Here is a 20,602-nt window from a genome sequence, read left to right on the forward strand (position 1 = left end):
ATCCTTGGGCCGCCCTCCGTGAACACTTCCACAGCGCGGCCTCGCACGCAGGGAGACCTCCCTCCTGCTGTGACTGAAGATTGGCTGCTGTTGGACGGGTGCTCGCCGCCACCGGCACGGCCTCATCGCCTCTCCAGCCTGAGCCTCCTGTGGGGAGCCCGAGACCCTGGAGCACATCCTGCTGGCCTGCCCTGCTTACCTACAACAGCGTGGCCGCCTCCTGCAGCAGTTTCGACGCCTAGGGCTTCCTTCTGCACGGCCGGAAGATATCCTCTTCCCTGATTGCAACGAGCTACCAGCCCTCCTAAGCGTCGTCGAGTACCTCGACTCGTCGAGGTACTAGGATTTTCTGCAAAGACGGATAGCCTCACGGCTATCCTAACCACTCTAGGCTACTCGGCCTGCCCCAATCATCTGGCTCCTGCTGGATCACCGACCCCTAGCGTTTCACCAGATTACCATTCCTGCCGGACCCACCAGGCCCTTCCTGCCGGTCTGCTCAGCCGCTGCCATGGCGACACGTTAACCCCCTACTCTCCTATCCCCTTTGCTCTCGCTATCTCCCCCCTCCCCTTTGGCGCTGAGCCGTGCTCCCGCAAGGACTGCAGAAAATAGCGTCAACCTTTCCATTTTCCTTCAAGAACCACTTCTCTCTTAGTATAGGACAGGCACCAGTTCGGGACGGCTTCTGTTCCGGGAAACGTCCATGAGCCCTTCGCGTTGTCTCAGCCTCCCCTGGAGGGGCAACTCTTTCTTTTCTTTGTGGCGCTTCTTCTCTGACAAGGGGAGCTCGTTACGGGAAAATTAGCAGCACCCAGCATCATGTGGGAACTGTCCTTCGACTATCTTCCCAGTGTAGCTCTCGCATGCTACTCTTGCGCGTGACAAACAGCATGTTGTCTACTGCAGTCATAACAGCGTGTACGCCACGTCTTCTGCACTTCGAAATGTATAGATTGCTATGAAATTTACGACAATCATATAAGTCATATTAGTCATATAATCATATTAGTCATATAAAGGGTAATAAACAAAGTCACAAGAAATCTGAATTCACAAGATCGAAGATCAGACAAATTCATGCACTTCCCATCACTTCCAGGGTGGCTGAACGATTGCAGCGCCAGAGTTCCCTCTAGTAATTATTGTAGGAAACTCTATGCTACAGATCGATTACAATTTTAACGGTACAGTAACAGGTTAACAGCGCCAAATATTAGGTTGCGAAGTTGCAAACATGAACAGAACGACATATTGGGAGAACCGTACAAAGGATTTAGAATCATCATCATCATCATCATCATCATCATCTTCTTCTTCTTCTTCTTCTTCTTCTTCTTCTTTTTCATCTTCTTCTTCTTCTTCTTCTTCTATTTCTTCTTCAGCCTATTTTATGTCCACTGCAGGACGAAGGCCTCTCCCCGCGATCTCCAATTACCCCTGTCCTGCGCCAACCGATTCCAACTAACATCCGCGAATTTCCTAATTTCATCACACCACCTAATCTTCTGTCATCTCCTACTGCGCTTCCTTTCTCTTGGTACCCATTCTGTAACCTTAATGTTCCAACGGTTATCTAACCTACGCATTACATGACCTGCCCAGCACCATTTTTCCTCTTAATGTCAATTAGCATGTAGACTATACCCGTTTGCTCTCTGATCCAAACCGCTCTCTTTCTATCTCTTGACATTATGCCTAGCATTCTTCGTTCCATCGCTCTTTACGCGGTCCTTAACTTGTTCTCAAGCTTGTTTGTCAGTCTCCAAGTCTGTGCCCCATATGTCAGCACCGGTAAAATGCACTCATTGTGCACCTTCCTTTTCAATGATAATGGTGAGCTTCCAGTCAGGAGCTGACAATGTCTGCCATATACGATCCAACCTATTTTTATTCTTCTATGAATTTCCTCCTCATGATCAGGGTTCCTGTGATTAAGTGACCCAAGTAAACGTACTCCTCCACAGACCCTAGAGGCTGACTGGCGATCCTGAACTCTTGTTCCCTTGCCCCCCCCTCCGTTATTCATCATTATCTTTGTCTTCTGCATATTAATCTTCAACCCCACTCTTGCACTTCCTCTGTTAAGGTCCTCAATCATTTGTTGTAACTCGTATGCAGTGTTACTGAACAGAACAATGTCATCGCCAAACCGAAGGTTGGTGAGGTATTCGCCGTCGATTCCTACTCCCAAGCCTTCCCAGTTTAATAGCTTGAATACTTCTTCCAAGCACGCCGTGAATAGCATCGGAAAGATTGTGTCTACTTGTCTGACCCTTTTCTTTCTAAGTACCTTCCTACTTGTGTAGAACTAAGGTAGCTGTGGAATCTCTGTAGATATTTTCCAATATATTTACGTAAGCGGTCTGTATTCCTTGATTACGTAATGCCTTTATGACTGCTGGTATCTCTTTTGAATCAAATGGCTTCTCGTAATCCATGAAAGCCATACAGAGAGGCTGATTGTACTCTGCGGATTTCTCGATTACCTGAATAATGATATGGATGTGATCCATTGTACAGTATCCCTTCCTGAAGCCAGCCATTCCCTTGGTTGACTAAAGTCCAGTTTTACCTTTTTTCTATTGGAGATTATCTTGGTGAATATTTTACATAATACTGGGAGTAAGCTAATGGGCCTATAATTTTTCAATTCTTCAACGTCTCCCTTTTTGTGGATTAGTATAATGTTTGCATTCTTCCAGTTTTCTGGGACCCTTGCCGTCGATAGACACTTCGCACAGAGAGCCGCCAGTTTTCCAAGCATTATGTCTCCTCCATATTTGATTAAATCGACTGTTATTCCATCTTCTCCTGCCGCTCTTCCCCGTTTCACGTCTGACCTCATCGCTAGTTATACGAAGAGTTTCTGTGTCCTGTTCATTACTGTTTCGAATGGAGTTATCCTGAGTCCTCTGGGTACTGTACATGTCAGTATAGAATTCTTCCGCTGTTTTTACTATACCTTCGAGATTGCTGATGATATTACCTTGCGTACATTTCAGTGCATACATTTTAGTTTGTCCTATGCCAAGGTTTCCTTCTGACATATTTCAGGCTGCGTCCATTTTTTATGGCTTCTTCACTGTTTCTCACGTTATAATATCGAATATGACTTATTTTCGCCTTGTTGATCAGTTTTGACACTTCCGCTAATTCTATGTTGTCTCTTGAGTTGGACACTTTCATTCTTTGTCGTTTCTTTATTAGGTCATTTGTTACTTGGGAGAGCTTCAATTGCAGCCTCTGAAGCCAGCCTAGTTTCGGCTTTATTCATTACCTCTATGTCATCTTCATTTCTCTGTTCTAAGGCGGCATATTTGTTTGCAAGTACCAGCCTGAATTTGTCTGCTTTTTACCCTTACGCCTCTAGGTTGACCTGTTTCTTCTTGAACAATTTTACTGTTTCTCTCTCCAAATTGAGGTGAATCCTAACCCTCACTAACCTACGATCACTGCACTTTACCTTACATATCACTTCTACATCCTGCACTAGGATGGGATCGGCAGGAAGTATGAAATCAATTTCATTTCTTGTTTCACCATTTTCCAGGTCCACTTTCTGTTGCTACGCTTCCTGAAAAAGGTGTTCATTATTCTCAGCTTATTCCTTTCTGCGAATTCTACCAGTACCCTGACGCGTAGACGATAAGGTGCTTGCAATCGCATGGTGTATCGAAACAGCCAAGGAGGGGAAGGAGTGTCGTTTCCTTCAGGTGGACCTAGCTTTTCAAATGTTGCAGGCAATTGCTCCGCCCGAGCGCCACTTCTGTAGTGCGATATAGACTGACGCCCGTCACATCACATCTGGTAACACAAGGGAATACGAATGGCGAGGATGAATCTGAACCGGGCTTAACAGGCTGCGGACAATCTATTCCACGTCTATCCACTCGGCACACTCTGTATCATGGATGAATCTTGGGAAGCTCAGAATCACCTTTCTCCTAAGTATCCAGTGTCCTCGTGGGAACAAAATGTCACTTGCGCTTATGGGTTGGGACATCTTGCGCTTCAGTATATCTATTGTCAGATTGCGTTCTCTGTCAAATTCAGGAAACCCTAAAGAAAGTCGCCGTTTCGCCCAAAAGGCGAATCATCGATTGCTATAGCAAATTAGCAGACAGCTATACGAGGTAGGATAGTAGTTTTATCGGCCGTATGAACTTGTAAACATTCGCTTACTAACTGAATTAACAAGTGTGGTGTCTGCGCGCACAAGCAAACATGAACCCATCCCACTAGATGACCGCGTAAGCTGGCTGTCAAAATGCTGGAGTGAGGAAGCGCGACAGGAGCAGCGAGCGAAGTGACCTTCGTGCTGGCTCTCGCTTTAACGCGTATTAAGAGGCGGAAATAGCGCAAACGAAGCTATCAGCACTCGGCGCACTCTGTCCCCATCGCAGATCGCTTTCGAGATAGGGCCCGCGCGGCCGCGCCTTACTCAGCAGCCACCGGAGCAACCCCCCCCTCCTTCCCCTCCTGCTGGTGCCTTGCGCGCGAGGAAGACGGCGCGCTTTCTCCCCGCTTTCCTCCCTTGCGCGTGCGGGATTGAGCCGCCATCGTCAGCCATCGTTGACTCACTCTCGCAAGCTTTCCTTCGCACATACAGCGTACGGCGAGCAGGGACGAAGTTATCACCCATAGACTTTGTACGAAACATCACGATGATGGCGACGGTGATGGCCGAAATACGCCTGCAGTGTCCATATAATTGCTATCGCAATAAAGATGGTCGATGTCGCCAAAATGATCGACGTCACCAGAAGCTTGACAGTCCACACATGACGACGAAGTCCTAGCTGTCTTGCACCATCACGCTGGCGTTTGCGCTGACCATGTGCAGGTGTGATAAAAGAGGACGGCTTGAGCTTTGCGAAGTCCTTAGTCACACAGGATTGATTCGGTGGAGACTACAACGAACGGAAGTGACCTGCTTCATCGCCCTCTCAAGCATGCTGAGGAGCCTTCTTCGTTGGCCTAAACTACAACGCTATGCGCGCAGGAGTGTTAACGGCGTGGTTGCCTGTTACGCCAAAATGTGAGGGTAGCCATGGCTGCCCTCACATATTGGCGAAACATCGGTTTTGCTATCGCTTTTCAGTGCACTGAAAAGCAGTAGTAAAACCGATGTTTCGTAATTCTTTTAAAACATTTTAGGCAAGCGGAATGCATTTGTCACAGGGCAACCTGCGTTGTAAGAGTTTCAGCTGTTTGAAAAATAAAACAGCAGGCTGCAGCTGGTCGGACTTCAGTTTCCGCAAGGCTGCTCCAGTGGCAACACTTTCACGTACGGAAGCTAGAGGACACGACGCGGCCAAGTCTGGCAGCCTATGAGACATTGAGAACCGAGATCAAGAAGCCGCTGCATTAATTCCATTTTCTTTGTATAACCGGAGGTGGCGGTCGTACATTTTGTCAGAGTGTTCTGTAACACCGGAAATCTTCTTTGCGCCAAAGCTGTAAAGCGCTTGGTGCGAACATGACGAATGTTTAGCTGACAGTCCTCCCGGTACGACTAAGGTGGCTCTTGATATTCTACTTTGCTAAGTTAATTTGAAGGCCGAGTACGCGAAATGTCTTGAGAGACACGCAAGCGCGAGGTTCAGTACAAACAGTTATCCGATGTCTCTGGAGGACACAGCGTGTGTGCGCGTGCGTGCGTGCGTGCGTGTGTGCGTGCCTTTATTCACTTCACCACGTGCCCTCTAAACTTTGTCCTCGCCAGTGCTCAGGCGATCTTATTCGTCGCCCCGGCCTCTAAAGACGAAGCCATAGGCCACATCATCGAACGTGCCTGCATGACGCTGAGGAAAAGTGTCGTTGGGAATGCAACGGCTTCAGCTACTACTGGAACCGAGTAGTACAGGCTGAAATGTGAGGTCAATAAAACATGTTTAGTGAAAGTGCACAACCCAGCGTTAAGACCCATTCAAATCGGTCTTGTAAAGACCGATTTGAATGGTTTGATCTGGAAGGAAGAAGTCGACGAGGCCGTCACCATGTCCCGCGTCTGAGGCGACAATGACAACGTATACGCTCGGAAGTCGTCATCTGCGCATCGCAAGTGATGGCGTATACGTCAACCCAGCATGCAACCTACTTCCCGACTGGGAATTATGTCTAAAGTTTTACCTTGCGCTAAGATTGCAAAATTATACATGAGTAAGCGCAAATTTTGATCTGTATGATGAAAGGAAACGACACGCGAGCAGACACACGGCGTGTTTTTGTAAGCGCGAAAGCTTCCTTCCTCGTAGACGAAATTCAAGAAAGCTTTTCGGCAAGCGAGGTACATAAAAACCTCGCGCGTGTCAAAAATAGCGCTGCTGTGTTTACGCTTTTTTTGTCCTCATCGCTTCTGAGCTATATATAGGTGTCCATGAGCAGGATCAACCATCCGAACCCAAATGGCAAGTTCCACGACCTTTCGTGGCAATGTGTAGTTTTTCTTCCTGTTTGTTGATAGCCTTCGCGAAGAAAAAACAGAGGAAAAAAAAGGAAAAAAAAAGCAGAAGACATCAGAATGCAAGTGGCAGTGCGCGGCCTATCTAATAGAAGCTTTAAATGTTCACATCTATACAGGGTGTCCCAACTAATGCACGAAGACTTAAAAAGATGCAAATGCCACGTACCTGGACAGAACCAAGGTAATATTGTTTGCCGTGGCTTGAAAATACTCAGATTACTTTTTGCATCCCGCCTAATTGCAGAATTAGTCATAATCAACTAATAAGATGAAAAGTGTCACTGAGAAAATTGTACAGCGACATGAAAAACTCCCATACACTTTTCTATTGCTCAATACGTGCTACATAAAAGTTTCTTCCGAGCGTGAAAGAAGTCAGCGAATACATGCTAAGTGCTCCGAACGGCTATTCGCGCGCGCCCGTGCGTGTGTGCGTGCGTGCGTGCCAGAGAGAGAGAGAGAGAGAGCCACAGCAATCTCGGGAGCCCAGCAAGCAGCTATCCTGGACGAGACTGGCCTATAGGGGCGAATTACAACGCTGGATGGCTGACTGTACAACACTGACTCAAAGCCCGACCTAGGCTCATCAGTGAACAGCAGCGTGCACAACCCGGGCCCGCGGCTTCAAGCCCGAACCCGAGCCACGCGGGCCCACGGGCATCCCGGTGCGGCCAGAGAGAGAGAGTGACAGAGAGAGGGCGAAAAAAGAAGAAAAAAAAACGCTTAAGCTCGTAAACAGTAGTCATCTACTATACTGAATATATGCCTACATCGCTATATAATAAGATAAGCCATGGTCTTTATATCTTCTCCCGGCATGGAACCTAAGCCTGAGCTCAGTGCTTTATCTGACGCTGCGTGAAGAACGGATGCGAACCTCAACTCTTTCCTCACTGGGCCAACCGGGCCATAGGAAATCGATCGACTTTTCCACAGGTGGTTAGTATTGCCCACGAGCAACGCTATGCGCCGTATAAAATGAAGACCGCGCTTAAGCTTATGCCCGGATTTGGTAATATTGCGCATATTGGAAAGTTCTTGAAGAATCTAACTTCTAGAGAATCGAGGCATCGTCAAAAGAGGCCTCCACTGCTTACACTTCTCAAATCAAACAACGCAGCTTGTGCGCGTTGGTTGACTCCCATACATAATTTTTAAATGACAGCAGCAGTATTTCATTCCAGTTTTTTTTTTATTTCAGACAATAAGGTCTCGGATACAAGAGCAAATAGCAGATGTGATCTGCCTAACGGAACCCAGCACCCGAATGCACATACTCAGAGCATGCAGCAATGGGAACAAGAACACCATACACTATCGTTTTATAAACGGAACAAGGTGCATACTTTTGCAATCATAGAGCAAAATTCATACAAATAACGAAACCTCATTAAGATAAAAATTTCTGCTATGCACAACCTATTAATCATTAGGACAGGAAAGGAGCTAAGCTTTAGCATTCTTGTTTTAAAGCGTTCCGGGACAAACATTACTGAATAATTTCTACTGCCTGTGTATGTCTGTTGAGAAGACTTGGAATTAAGTATGAAAGCATTTGGGTTCCATAGTTGGTCCGCACAAGTGGAATTCTGTTATGGTCGCACCTTTATATATAAGGCACATTACTACTAGAGTAAGGAGCCAACAAACAAAGAAACCAAGGACAACATAGGGGAAATTACTTGTGCTTACTAACTGAATTAAAGAAATGATAAAGTAATGGCAATGAAAGTGGGTGAAAAAACAACTTGCCGCAGGTGGGGAGCGATCCCACGTCTTCGCATTACGTGTGCGAAGCTCTAACCGATTGAGCTATCGTGGCGCCGTTTCCCCGTCCACTTTCTTGGGTATTTACATTTTTACTGATAGTACTAACCTTGGGAGTGTTAGCCAGCACCACTACTTACAAACCTTGGCGGCGGATGTGGAACACCCTTTCTGCCGCAGGCGTCACGAGTACGTGATCTTTTTTTTGGGGTGAAGGCAACTGGTCAATAAACCCACTCATGCTACCTGAAGGCCTCTCGGGCCCCTCGGTTAACCCCCTTTCTTCTCGTTCATTACTGCTAGAGTGCAATTCAAGATATTTAGAAGTATTGAGCTTGATTTTGTTAAAGACATAAGAGAGAAATTTCAACTCATATAATTGATTCACTTTTACAACGAAGTGTTCTAAAATGCACAAACATGTGTGGTCGTTGTATGAAAGATGTCGCTTTTTTCTGCAACGTTATCAATTTCATAAGATTAGTTTTGGTTGTATACCCCCAAATCAGTATAGAACAGTGGAGATGTGAATAAATCAGGGTGTAATGTAACGGCCACTTCAGTCATTTAGCAACAAGGTTTCTAATTTTGTACAATACGTAGACTGACTTTGATATATTGGCATGACTTTCAATAGTATGCTGGTTCCAACTTAGGTGTTCTTGAAAAAGGACATGTAAGAACTTGTAGAAAAGACCAGGTTCAATTACATTGTTTTCAAATGTAAGTTGAAGTTCAGAATCATCAAGCTTGTTGCGTGCTTTAGGGCACTGTAACGTAAAGCTATTCCAACCTTTTCTATTCCAATTCTGCAATCAGCCCTCCACGATTGGTGAAAAACATTTTTGGACCACCCCCCTTTACCTGTCTGTCACGCGACGTCAAAAAAACCGCGATAGTTCCCCATCTGATATGACGTGTACACACTGATTATGCATGATTTGACCTAACAAAAGAAAAATAGTTATTTCTGATTCGACGCCTCTTCGCCATTAGCCCTCGGCTATTGGTCAAAAGTTTTCTGGCTGTACCCACTTCACCTGCCTGTCCCAGACGTCACAAAACCACGAAACCTCACCGCGTCAAAGTGACGTGTACGCGTTAAAGATGCATTAATATGCCGAACAAAACTGAATTTTCTTCTGAATAGCCGCAGGCTGCCCGGTTTCGAAAGGAATAAAAGATGGCTGCCGCCGATCGCTCAGGCACTGGCTACTCGCACCTGCCGGAGAGCATGGGTTTATTTGCGCGTAATAAAACTTTTTTGGGCGGCCGTGTAACGTTTTCGAGCACTATCGGCACGTTTACGACCTCGTTCTGCCAACTCTTCTTTGCTGAGGATCCGTATCAGCGTCATTCCGTTGCATGCCGCCACGGTTGCCGACGAGCCACCGCAAGCTAAGTAAGGGAAAGTGGACCAATCACAGACGCCGGCACCACCCTCTTCATCCGGTTACCGATTTTCAGCGCAGTGGCTCGGCCCCATTGAATCCCTCTCCACTTGAGCGTGCTCCTCGCCTCTTGTGGGCCAATTAGATAAGACAAGCCGCTCAGTGTAGGCAATGTTATTCGTTTTTCAAGGAAACGAAAGTGACCTCCTATGAACGAGGAGAGCATTTGATTGGTCTATTGAGACAACCCTGTGGGTGACCGCCCGATACTTGCGTCGGCGGTTACGCAAATTTGACATCAGGAGATTGGAATAAAAACATATTGGAATAGTTTTACGTTATAGGGCCCTTAAATACAATAACCTCTGTTTTACTAAAATTTAATTCTAGTTTATTTATATTCAACCATGAAGATAATTCTTGTAAGCCTGTATTAGCCTCAACATGCATATTATCAAGATGCATACCAGAGAAAAACACACTGGTACCATCAGCATACAGAATTATTTCAGGAGTTCTTATTATCTGTGTCAGTGATATAGATAAAGAATATTGGACCTAGAACAGACCCTTGCGGTACAACATATATTAATTGTTGCAGTTGTGACTGATGGCCATTCAAACATGTATACTGCGCGCGACCGGAAAAAACACTGCGAATAAGATTTAAGGCAACTCCTCAAATGACATAAAACAGTAGCCTGTAAAATACAATGTCATGTTTAACAGAATCAAATGCCTTTTTGAAATCTAAAAGAAGAGTCCGACTGTGAATAGTTTGGCATCAATATTAGAAAGTATTTTTTTTTCCTTTATACTAAGCAGTGCCATTTCAGTTGACTTCCTCTCATGAAACCCGAACTGTTCTTTCACACAAATTTGCCAGCCGTCAAAAAACATACATATTCTATTTCTTATCAAATATTCCGATAGTTTGGCAAACAAGGAAAGGAGAGATATAGGCCTATAGTCATTTATGCTATTATAGAGGCCACCTTTGTGCAAAACAACCACTCAAGCAATTTTCATGCCGTCTGGAAAAAGACCTTGGTCTAAAGCATCATTGCATATATGCTGTAGTGGCAAGCTGATTAGATAGGCAACAGCAATAATTAGCGCGGCCTTAATTTCACCTGCTCCTGCCGCAGTGGATTTATCTTGGTTTCCAAGGAACGTGAACACTTTATGCTCACTGCACGGCTTTAAGAATATAGAACTTACATCTGGAGAGAGAGAGGCAGTGTACTGATTGATTTCATGCTTTCCATCTTGTTTCTGAGACGATTCACCAGATAGGAAATACGCATTAAACTTGTCTGCCAAAGCAGCGCCACTGTAGTCGACGTTATTGAGTGTTAATGTGCTAGGAAAATGACAGGCAACGCTTCCCATAAAATCACTAAGACAATTCCAGATTTTCTTAGACAGTTTGAGACTGCGGCAAATTTATTCTTGTAGTATTCTTTCCGCGATTTTTTAATATCAGAACATAACTTATTTCTTATTTCTTTATATTCCTGAAGTATGACTGGATCTTTTAATCGGATGAATTTCTCGAAAGTTTGTCACGTGCTAGAATTCGCTTATACAACTCCACTGTTACCCATGGCTTGCAAGACATTTTGTTATCTTTTTACTAACAAAGGAAATGGGCTATCGTATTTGCTTTTCACTAACTAAAGGTATACTAGTATTTTTCTCATTGTAAACATCGCTCCATGTAGTGCTTTCTAATATAGATCTAAATGTAGCCAGGTTATCTTGCTTAAAACTTCGGTACACTGTTTGTTGAGCTGGCAGTTCCTTTTATTTTTTTTTTCTTATTAACCGAGGAAAAAAGCAATATATTGGTAGGTGGCAGCTTAAATAAAATGTGAGCACACCAGATAGAACACTGCATAACTCATGATTTGTGACACACACATATATTAACGTGTAACTCTCTAAGGTTATTCTTGTTGGTGACTGGATAACATTGGTGCTGTGAAGTGTGAAGGCCTCATAAAAAAAAAACGGGAGCTGTTTGACAAAACATCAATATTGAAATATCCAGCCAAAACAACAGGCATACTTAAGATATACGCATATTCAAGAAGACCGCGCACAAACTGAACAAATTCTGCAATTTCACTAGATAGGGGTCGATAAGTGCAACCAACTATGGTTTCGGAACATTTCAAAGCAATCGATTCGTAGTGCGTACGAACAAGTGAAACGTCTGACAAAACTTGATACTGAAAACTTTCTTTCTTGTACCATGCAACGCCATTGCCTCTACGGTAGTCTCTGAACGCCCCTTCAAATTTGTACCCAGGAAAGAATACACCATTTTCACTTGTAAACCATGTTCCCGTGTATGCTAGGATATCAAATCTGATTCAGGGAACCCAAAGCCGTCGGTACTTCGAACTGCTTATTTTTTTAGGCTTCTAATATTCACGTGAAAAACAGGCATCATGTCATTTTCGTGAACAAGAGAACTGCGCACAGCAGAACTGAAAGATAAAGCATCGTTGTAAAAAAGCCTGGTTTGTGACGCCATGAAAGAAATTCACGATCCATTCCACTCTGTGAAGGAGGATGACCAGCGAAGCTGTTTAGCGCACGACATAGAGGAGACACAGAATTTTGAACAAAGGTACGGACATAGTTATTGTGGTCATCGTGACGAAACTTCGCAGCAGCGACAGCACAGCTACTAATTGGGCTTTGCCTCACGTTGCAGATCAGCACAACCGCATCCGCATCGCTGCTGAACGGGCCTGCGTAAAGAGCTACGGGCGACGAAGCAAGGCCGCTGCGCAAAACCTGAAGCATTCCAATCCTGGCGGCGCAACACGGCGGGACCTCGTGACCATCGCTAGACCCATAAATAGACAGCGGTACTCGTAGACGGATCACTTGGCAGCAGCGACAGCATACTGACCAAACTATTAATCGGGCTCTGCTTCACGTTGCAGATCTGCCATAGGCAAACCAGCACAACCGCATCCGCATCGCTGCTGAACGGGCCTGCATGCGTAAAGAGCTACGGGCGACGAAGTAAGGCCACTGCTCAAAGCCTGAAGCATTCCAATCCTGGCGGCGCAACACGGCGAGACCTCGTGACCATCAATAGGCCCATCAATAGACAGCGGTGCTCGTGGACAGATCACTTGGCAGCAGCGACAGCATATCGACCACAACTACTAATCGGGCTCTGCCTCACGTTGCAGATTAGCCAATTTTCTATTTTTTTTCACCTCATTAAGTCACTTGTAAGTGCTCCTGTCGCTGCTACCACAGTGTGTTGTGAAACGTGTTTGCGCTTTGTTCCGGTCACTAATAAATCTCGAAGGAAATGCAAAAGTGCTTCCAGGAATTCAAGGAGGAGCTTCGAAATGAATTCAAGAACGTCCGAGAATCTCTGGAAAGAATTAAGTATCCGTCTAGAAGAAAGAAATCTTCGGGCAGATATAGAAGAGATGAAACGCAGCATGACTTTCATTAGCAATGGCCTTGATGAAGCTAATAAGAGGCTTGAAGCCTCCCTGACTGAAAATAAGCAACTACAAAAAAGAAAACGAAGCGTTCCGACTGCAGGTCATCGCTATCGAAAGCGACTTTACTACATGCCAAGCTGACCTGGTGAAGTCAGCAGTACTCGCGTAACCGGAACCTGGAAATCAAAAACATCAAAGAAAACCCAAATGAATGCCTTTCAGATATCCTCAGCCAAATTGGCAAGGAAATCAATGAGCCAATTTCAGTCACTGACGTAGACGTATGTCGCATGGTTTCAACAAAAGATAAAAATAAAAAAAAACATCGTGGTCCAGTTTGTGAGGCGAGATAAGCGGGTCAAGGTTGTTGAAGAAGCACGCAAAACAAGGCTCACAAACGACAAGTTGGGCCTGCCGACTGAATAGTCTTTGAGTTCATCGGCAGACGAGCCCATTTACATAAATAAGCATCTTTGTCAGTATATGAAGAGACTTTTGGGCATCCTCAGGGTGACGAACCGCAGGGGAGGGCTCAGCGAGAGCAATCTCATCAGACCTTACCACGCCTTCCTCATGAGTCATGTAAATTACGTAGCCTCGGCGCTAAAGTGGACCAAGAGAGACGTAGCCAAGATAGACACACTGATGCGCAAGAGCATCAAAAGGGTGCTAGGTCTTCCGATCACTACAAGCACGGAGCGGCTCGATCAGTTAGGGGTCCACAATTCGCTAGCAGAAATCATCGAAGCACAGACCAAGGCACAGGTCGTGCGGCTGTCGACCACCAGGGCCGGCAGACGCATCCTAGAAGAAGCAGGCATAAATGCAAAGGCAGAGTGCAACGCACGCAAGGTCGCGCTCAGCGCGGCGGTCAGGGGCACTTTCAAGGTAGAACCGCTTCCGAGAAACATCCACCCGCAATTCAACGAGGGGCGCCTAAAGGCGAAGGCCCGAGCACTGCTGAAATCGACCGCGAACTGCCCAGGACTGGTGGCATTTGTAGACGCGGCCCAGTACGGGCGCAGCGACCGGTACGCGGCCGTCTTGATACGCTGGGATGGTACGATCATTAACGCAGTATCGGTCAAGGGGGTAACGTCCGAGGTGGCCGAACAGGTGGCAATAGCCATGGCAATGAGGGACCCCGAACGTCCTTACATGTACACGTATTCGCGATCGGCGGCCAGAGCATTCGCCTCGGGCTCGATATCGCGGGAAGCGGAGGCCGTGCTCGGCAGCGAGGGAGCCGCGGGTCATCACATCGTCGAAAGGTTTCCAGCCCACATGGGGGCCGATGTGCACCCCGACTTTCCCAACGCCAACGAGCTGGCGCACGGACGCGCGCGAGGACTCACGCACCGCGGCGATCGTGGCGAGCGGAGTGGCGGGGAGGGAGGGGAGCACCGAGACCCAGTACTTACCTTCAACGAAATAACAACGCACTATCAGCTGTCGAGGAGGACCTTCCCGCGCCCTCACGCTAAACTCACTAGACCACAGTCGTCTATATTCAGAATGCTTCAGACAGGGTCGTTCCCCTCGAGAGGCAGACTGAGCCTTTATTAACCAGAAGTAGAACCGCATTGTCCGGATTGTGGCAAATCGTACTGCTCGCTAGCGCACATGCTCTGGCAATGCTCCGCGTTAAGCGGCACGGTGTTCAGTAAAGAAGAAGACTGGGTGAACGCCCTGCGAAGCGACGACCACCAGACCCAGCTCCGGGCGGTCCAGAGGGCTCACGAAAGGGCGGAGGCTCAAGGGCTTCCCATCCCAACGTGGGTGCGGCCCGCGACCCCTGCCGACCACTAAACCAAGAGTGGGTGGGGAGGGGTCCCTCAGGACTCAATAAAGTTATTTCCTCCTTTGGGCATGGCTGTAGCGCGCAAACGCGAAGCCCGATGGAAATTTGTTGGGGTTAAAAACTAAGTGCCCTTCCACTCTGTGAAGAAGGATGACCATCGAAGCTGTATGTGGGCCCCTTAATGGCGAACTGCCCCCCCGCCGCGGGTCGGCCTGGCATTGCCCTATCTTCGTGATCGGCACACGTATGGGGAGTGCTTCACGCCTGCCTATCCTCCGCCGCGGGTCGAACCGGTATTGTACAGAATTAGGCATCGGCCCACGTACGGGGAATGCTTAACGCCCGATTCACCTCTGCCGCGTGTCGGGCCGGTATTGCACTATCTTCGGCATCGGCCCACGTATGGGGAGTGCTTATCGCCTGCTTCACCTCCGCCGCGGGTCAGGCCGGTATTGTACTATCTTCGGGACCGGCCCACGTATGGGGAGTGCTTAACGCCTGCTTCACCTCCGGCGCAGGTCGGGCCGGCATTGCACTATCTTCGGCATCGGCCCACGTATGGGGAGTTTTCTGCTTACCACGCCAATGACCCAAAAATTTGCTTGGACGGTAGAGGTATTGTTAGGATCGGCCCGCAGCTATTTGAGCCCGCTGCAGGTGCGTCGATCCACCCGCAGTGGGGGCGCCCTTCAGAGAACCAGCGAGGACAGCGCTAACCAACCGTGAACTTCCTTTGGAGAACTTCACTACGGCGGCGTTCATCCACCAAGCGCCTCGTTCGGAGAAGAGGAGAAAGGCAGCTCTGGAATGTAGAGGCGCCGGCTGGGTTCGGGCGTGACCACCTGACTACGGGGACGCAGGACAATGGATACCACGACGACTGCGCTGCAAAGGTCGTCTGCCCTCGAGAGAGCACTGAAACTTGTGCGGCACGTGTGTGTGAGCCCTCCTCCTCCAAAAGGCAGGTAGTCTACTATGACATCGAATGGAGTGCTTATAAGCAGTGGTTGTCGGCTGCTAGCGTGTGCTCGTCGTCGTCCTCTGTGCTCGTCAATGTACTCGTGAGCTGTGTGCTCGTTTGCTGTATGCGTCGTCTTGCGGGCTCCACTTGGGAGTCACGCTGGACTGTCGATGTATGTCTTGTTTAAACTGTAAATAATGTAAATAAACCCTGCTCGCCTAGTCCTGTCGCCCCAAGTTCCTCCGATCGTCCTACAAGCCCGACTCCAAATCCTTACAGTATGCAGCTTCGCTGTAAAATGGCAACATTTTCGCACGTCGCGACGATAAATGCAAATTGCAGCGATAAAGCGTGAAAGTGATCTGCTTTCCGTGCCAGTACCAATATGGCTGCCGATTGTATTCTTCCAGATGATATAACAAATGTTGTGCCCTGTGGACTACACAAACTGTTTATACTCTTTTACCTTAACGCAAGATCCATTCAGCGGAAATATGATGACATTACTGTTTTGTTAGAATCACTCAAAGTTTCTTTCGATGTAATGTTCACTGAGACTTCGTACAATAACAACTCTGATCATTTTGTTTTACCTCGTTACAATCATTTCTTTTTAAATCGTCCGGATAGCAGAGGAGGAAGGGTGTCTATACGGGTAGCAGTACCAGGTTTTGACGTCATAAGTGAATTTAGCATTGTTACTGGAGACTTCGAGATCATCTGCGTTAATCGGGGTAGAAGGTTGTTTGCCGTGTAGTACAATGTCCTCGACTCTCTGCTTACGCGTGCTAATGAGTGCAAATGGCTGCTTACAATTGAGGGTGGGGACCTGAACATTGACATTTTAAAGCATTCAGGCCCCACCACAGAACTCTTACTCTTATTACAACAAAGTGGTTTTGAGAACATTATTGTCATTCCAACGCGTGTAACTCAGTCAGCGACATCTCTACTAGACCTTGTCATTACTAATGCTGTTAGTGAAAAAATCGCATCTGGTGTTGTAACCTGTGGCATTAGTGATCACTTGCCAATTTTCTGCAAGCTTAAAGGGACGCTAAAGGTTACTATGAAGTCAAGTTAAAGTGATAAAGCAATGCTCTAGAACGTCTAAGGCGTCAATGTAATCGCGAACAGAGTTTAGTAACCGAGAAATTGATGTAAATGCATGGCACAATTTGAGACTCCCCAGCGACATTCCGGTACTAGCCCGATGACGCAGGCACTCCTTATCATAATTTATGACACGAGTACTCAACTATTCGTATTAAAAAGATCATTTCATTAGATTATAAGACGGAAGAAAATGATACTTGTCTACTTCTAATCGATTCTAAGAAAAAATAACATTTTGACGTTACCCTTGAGTAGTATGGGTGATCGAGAGGTTTCGTTTTCGCTCGACTCTGCGCGCTCGATTTTGCGCCGCGCGCACTTTGGAGTTTCAGTTGTTTCGTTATCGCGTCGTGCTGCGCTGGTTCTGCTGGCTCGCGAAACTTGCATTGGGAACAAGCAGCGAGAATGCCACGTCCATGTGATGTCGAGGGATGCGCGAACGGTCCGTGGAACTTGGCCAAGGGCAGTTGCAGCGGCAAATCCAACGTTACTTATCATTGTGTGCCAACGAGTGAACCGCTCCATTCTAAGTGGTTAAGTGCCGTAACTCTGCCACAGCACGTTGGCAAAGAGCCGAAAATCGCATAGTGTGCTCGCCGCACTTTCGTCCAGAGGATTAGGAGTTCAACGCCGACTTACTGAAGTCGTGTGGAGTGCCTTTCAAAGCAGGCCGCCGTCGTAGTAGTATGCAACGACGCCGGCAGCGCAAGCCCTCAACAGGAGGTCACGTTCATCAGTGCTTAAACCGCTGAAGTCGAGCCCAGCATCGCGAGCCGATGCGTCGTTGTCAGGGTCGTCCATTGCAACGAGCGTCGAAGTTGGCGTCATAAAATAAAGAACCAGCTTACCGTCGCGCGCTCTCCCTTCCGCTAGCCACCATAGTTCCGCTTTCGCGCTGCTGTCGGCTATGTCTTGGCTGTTTCTGGCCGCGCGTTCGCGTTTTGCGCAGAAAAGCCGTAGCGCCGTCTGCGGGCGCCGATTTACTTACCGACGGCGCAACGCCACTATGAGACCATGACGTCACCACTCCTCGATCGGAGGGAGGGTGATTTTTAACTGCGCTAGAGGTACGCGGAAGCTTCAGAACGCATTTTCTCTTAAATTAAGCCTCTTCTTCGTACGAAACAAGCGTTTCGAGGTTTCTGGGATGGTATTTCAACAGTCCACGTTGACTTAATATTAACCTTTAGTGTCCCTTTAAGCGACACAAAGAGTTGCAGACACATGTATGGCCGGAGACAACATATCGTAAAATATCGCCACATACATTAGACATATTTAGACGGAAAATTTCCCAGGTTGACTGGAACCAAATGTATCAGCAGGTGATAGGAACAAGAGGTACGACACCTTCTTCATTCTAAAAAAAAACATTACACGTGGTCTTTTCCTTTACACACGTATCGCAAGCAAAAAAAGCTGCGCAAGCCGTGGATAACGTGCGACCACATCAACTAATCAATCAAAAAACAAGCTTTTTGGGTCCTTTCGTTCATCTCGGAGGATCGAACAATTTAAGGAATATAAAATGTTTCGCAATAAGCGTAAGAAATTCTAAAGAAAGTCAAAGTTGATTATTACAACCGTATGTTTGACGAAAATTGCTTTCGAAACAGTGACGTCTTATGAAAGAACCTTAATGAACCTAAGAATGACAAGATATATATATATATATATATATATATATATATATATATATATATATATATATATATATATATAAAGAGGAAAGGCAGGGAGGTCAACCAGATATCGGTCTCCGGTTTGCTACCCTACACTGGGGATGGGAGATAGGGGTTATAAAGAAGGCAGACAGGAAAACGTAAAAAAAAACACGCACACATGGAGGCACACACACACAAGAGGCGTTCCACTTAAAGTCGTTCACATGGGCCAGTAGATCGCAAAAAGCGCAATAGTGCTTGCACGGCCTTCTTCTGTGACGGTAGGTCCTTTCGATGGTGTAAAATTGTTTTTTCTGATAGTGGTTCGTCGTCCAGCTGCTCAAGTTCGTAACGAAGGCATTCCCTCTGTGTACTGTACTGCGGGCAGGCGCAGAAAAAGTAGAGCAGCAGTTGATAACCTGACAATTGGAGATACGGTGGTCACAGGAACAGACCTTGCAAATTGTTTCAACGACTTTTTCGTCGGAATCGGTACTAGTACATACTGTGCTGAAACGACCCGGCGCGGTTGCTTAGTGGCTATGGCGTTGGGCTGCTAAGCACAGGTCGCGGGATCGAATCCCGGCCACGGCGGCTGCATTTCGATGGGGGCGAAATGCGAAAACACCCGTGTGCTTAGATTTAGGTGCACGTTAAAGAACCCCAGGTGGTCAAAATTTCCGGAGTCCTCCACTACGGCGCGCCTCATAATCAGAAAGTGGTTTTGGAACGTAAAGCTTCATAATTTAATTTAATACTGTGCTGAAACAACAATATTTCAAGAATACCACAATCAGCATTTTTTCACCCGACGAGTGTGAACGAAATTATTGGCAATTTTCAGGGACTAAGAAACAGCCGCAGTCAAGACGATGATCTTCAATTTAAGCCAATTAAGTTTGTGACTGATTTACTTGCGCCAATATAACTCACATATACGATTTGTCGCTCACGTCAGGCGTATTCCTGAGTAGAAAGCAAATAGTAAAAGTGATTTATATATAAGAACGGCGATAAAAACAACTTGAGCAATTAATTATCGACCGCTATCTGTACTGCCTATTTCTTTGAAAAGGCTAGAAAAGGTCATTAACGCTCGCATAGAAAATTTCTCTAACAAGCACAACCTCCTTACTGATTGTCAACATGGTTTCAGAAAAAGACGAAGTACAGAAACTGCACTCCTCATTCAAAAGCAAGCTATTCTGCAGAACTTCGAAAATAAGATCATGACGCTAGGTATGTTCTTAGACTTCAGCAAGGCGTTCGATCGAGTCAACCATTTAATACTACTCGATAAATTAGAACACTGTTGTTTTACAGAAACGGCTTTGCAACTAATTAGAAGCTATTAAACTCCCGCCTACAATACGTCGAGTTAAACAATCATAAATGCAGGCTGATGCCCATTAAATCCGCAGTTCCTCAAGGAAGCATATTGGGCTCCATATTTTTTCTCTTCTACATAAACGATATCGTACGAATTTATTATCAATGCCAGTACCTTATATATGCAGACGATTGCTCAGTCCTTATAGATGGTGCAAATATGGAAGAAATACTACCTAAAGCTACGGCCTTTCGTTAGCGACTATATGTGTGGTGCAAAAAAAGATAGGCTTAACCTAAATGAATTTAAAACGAAGTGTCCTGTTTCGTCCACAGGTATCTGGGGAAATAACAACTGGGTGCATAACCCTAGGTGCATAACCAAATCACCATTGAAAGATCAGTAAAATTACTTGGAGTCATTTTTACGGAGCACATGTCATGAAATGACCACATAAAAAAACCTACTAAGTAAAGCTGCCGGCGTGCTAAGTCATTGTCGTCACATTCTTCCGACTAATGTTAAAAGGACTCTGTACTACACTTTGTTGAATTCCCACTTGTACTACTACGCATCAGTGTCGGGAAACACCACACTTACAAACCTAAATAAACTATAGAT

This window comes from Dermacentor variabilis, chromosome 1 (genome assembly GCF_050947875.1).
Source record: "Dermacentor variabilis isolate Ectoservices chromosome 1, ASM5094787v1, whole genome shotgun sequence".
NCBI classification, from domain to species: Eukaryota; Metazoa; Arthropoda; class Arachnida; order Ixodida; family Ixodidae; genus Dermacentor; species Dermacentor variabilis.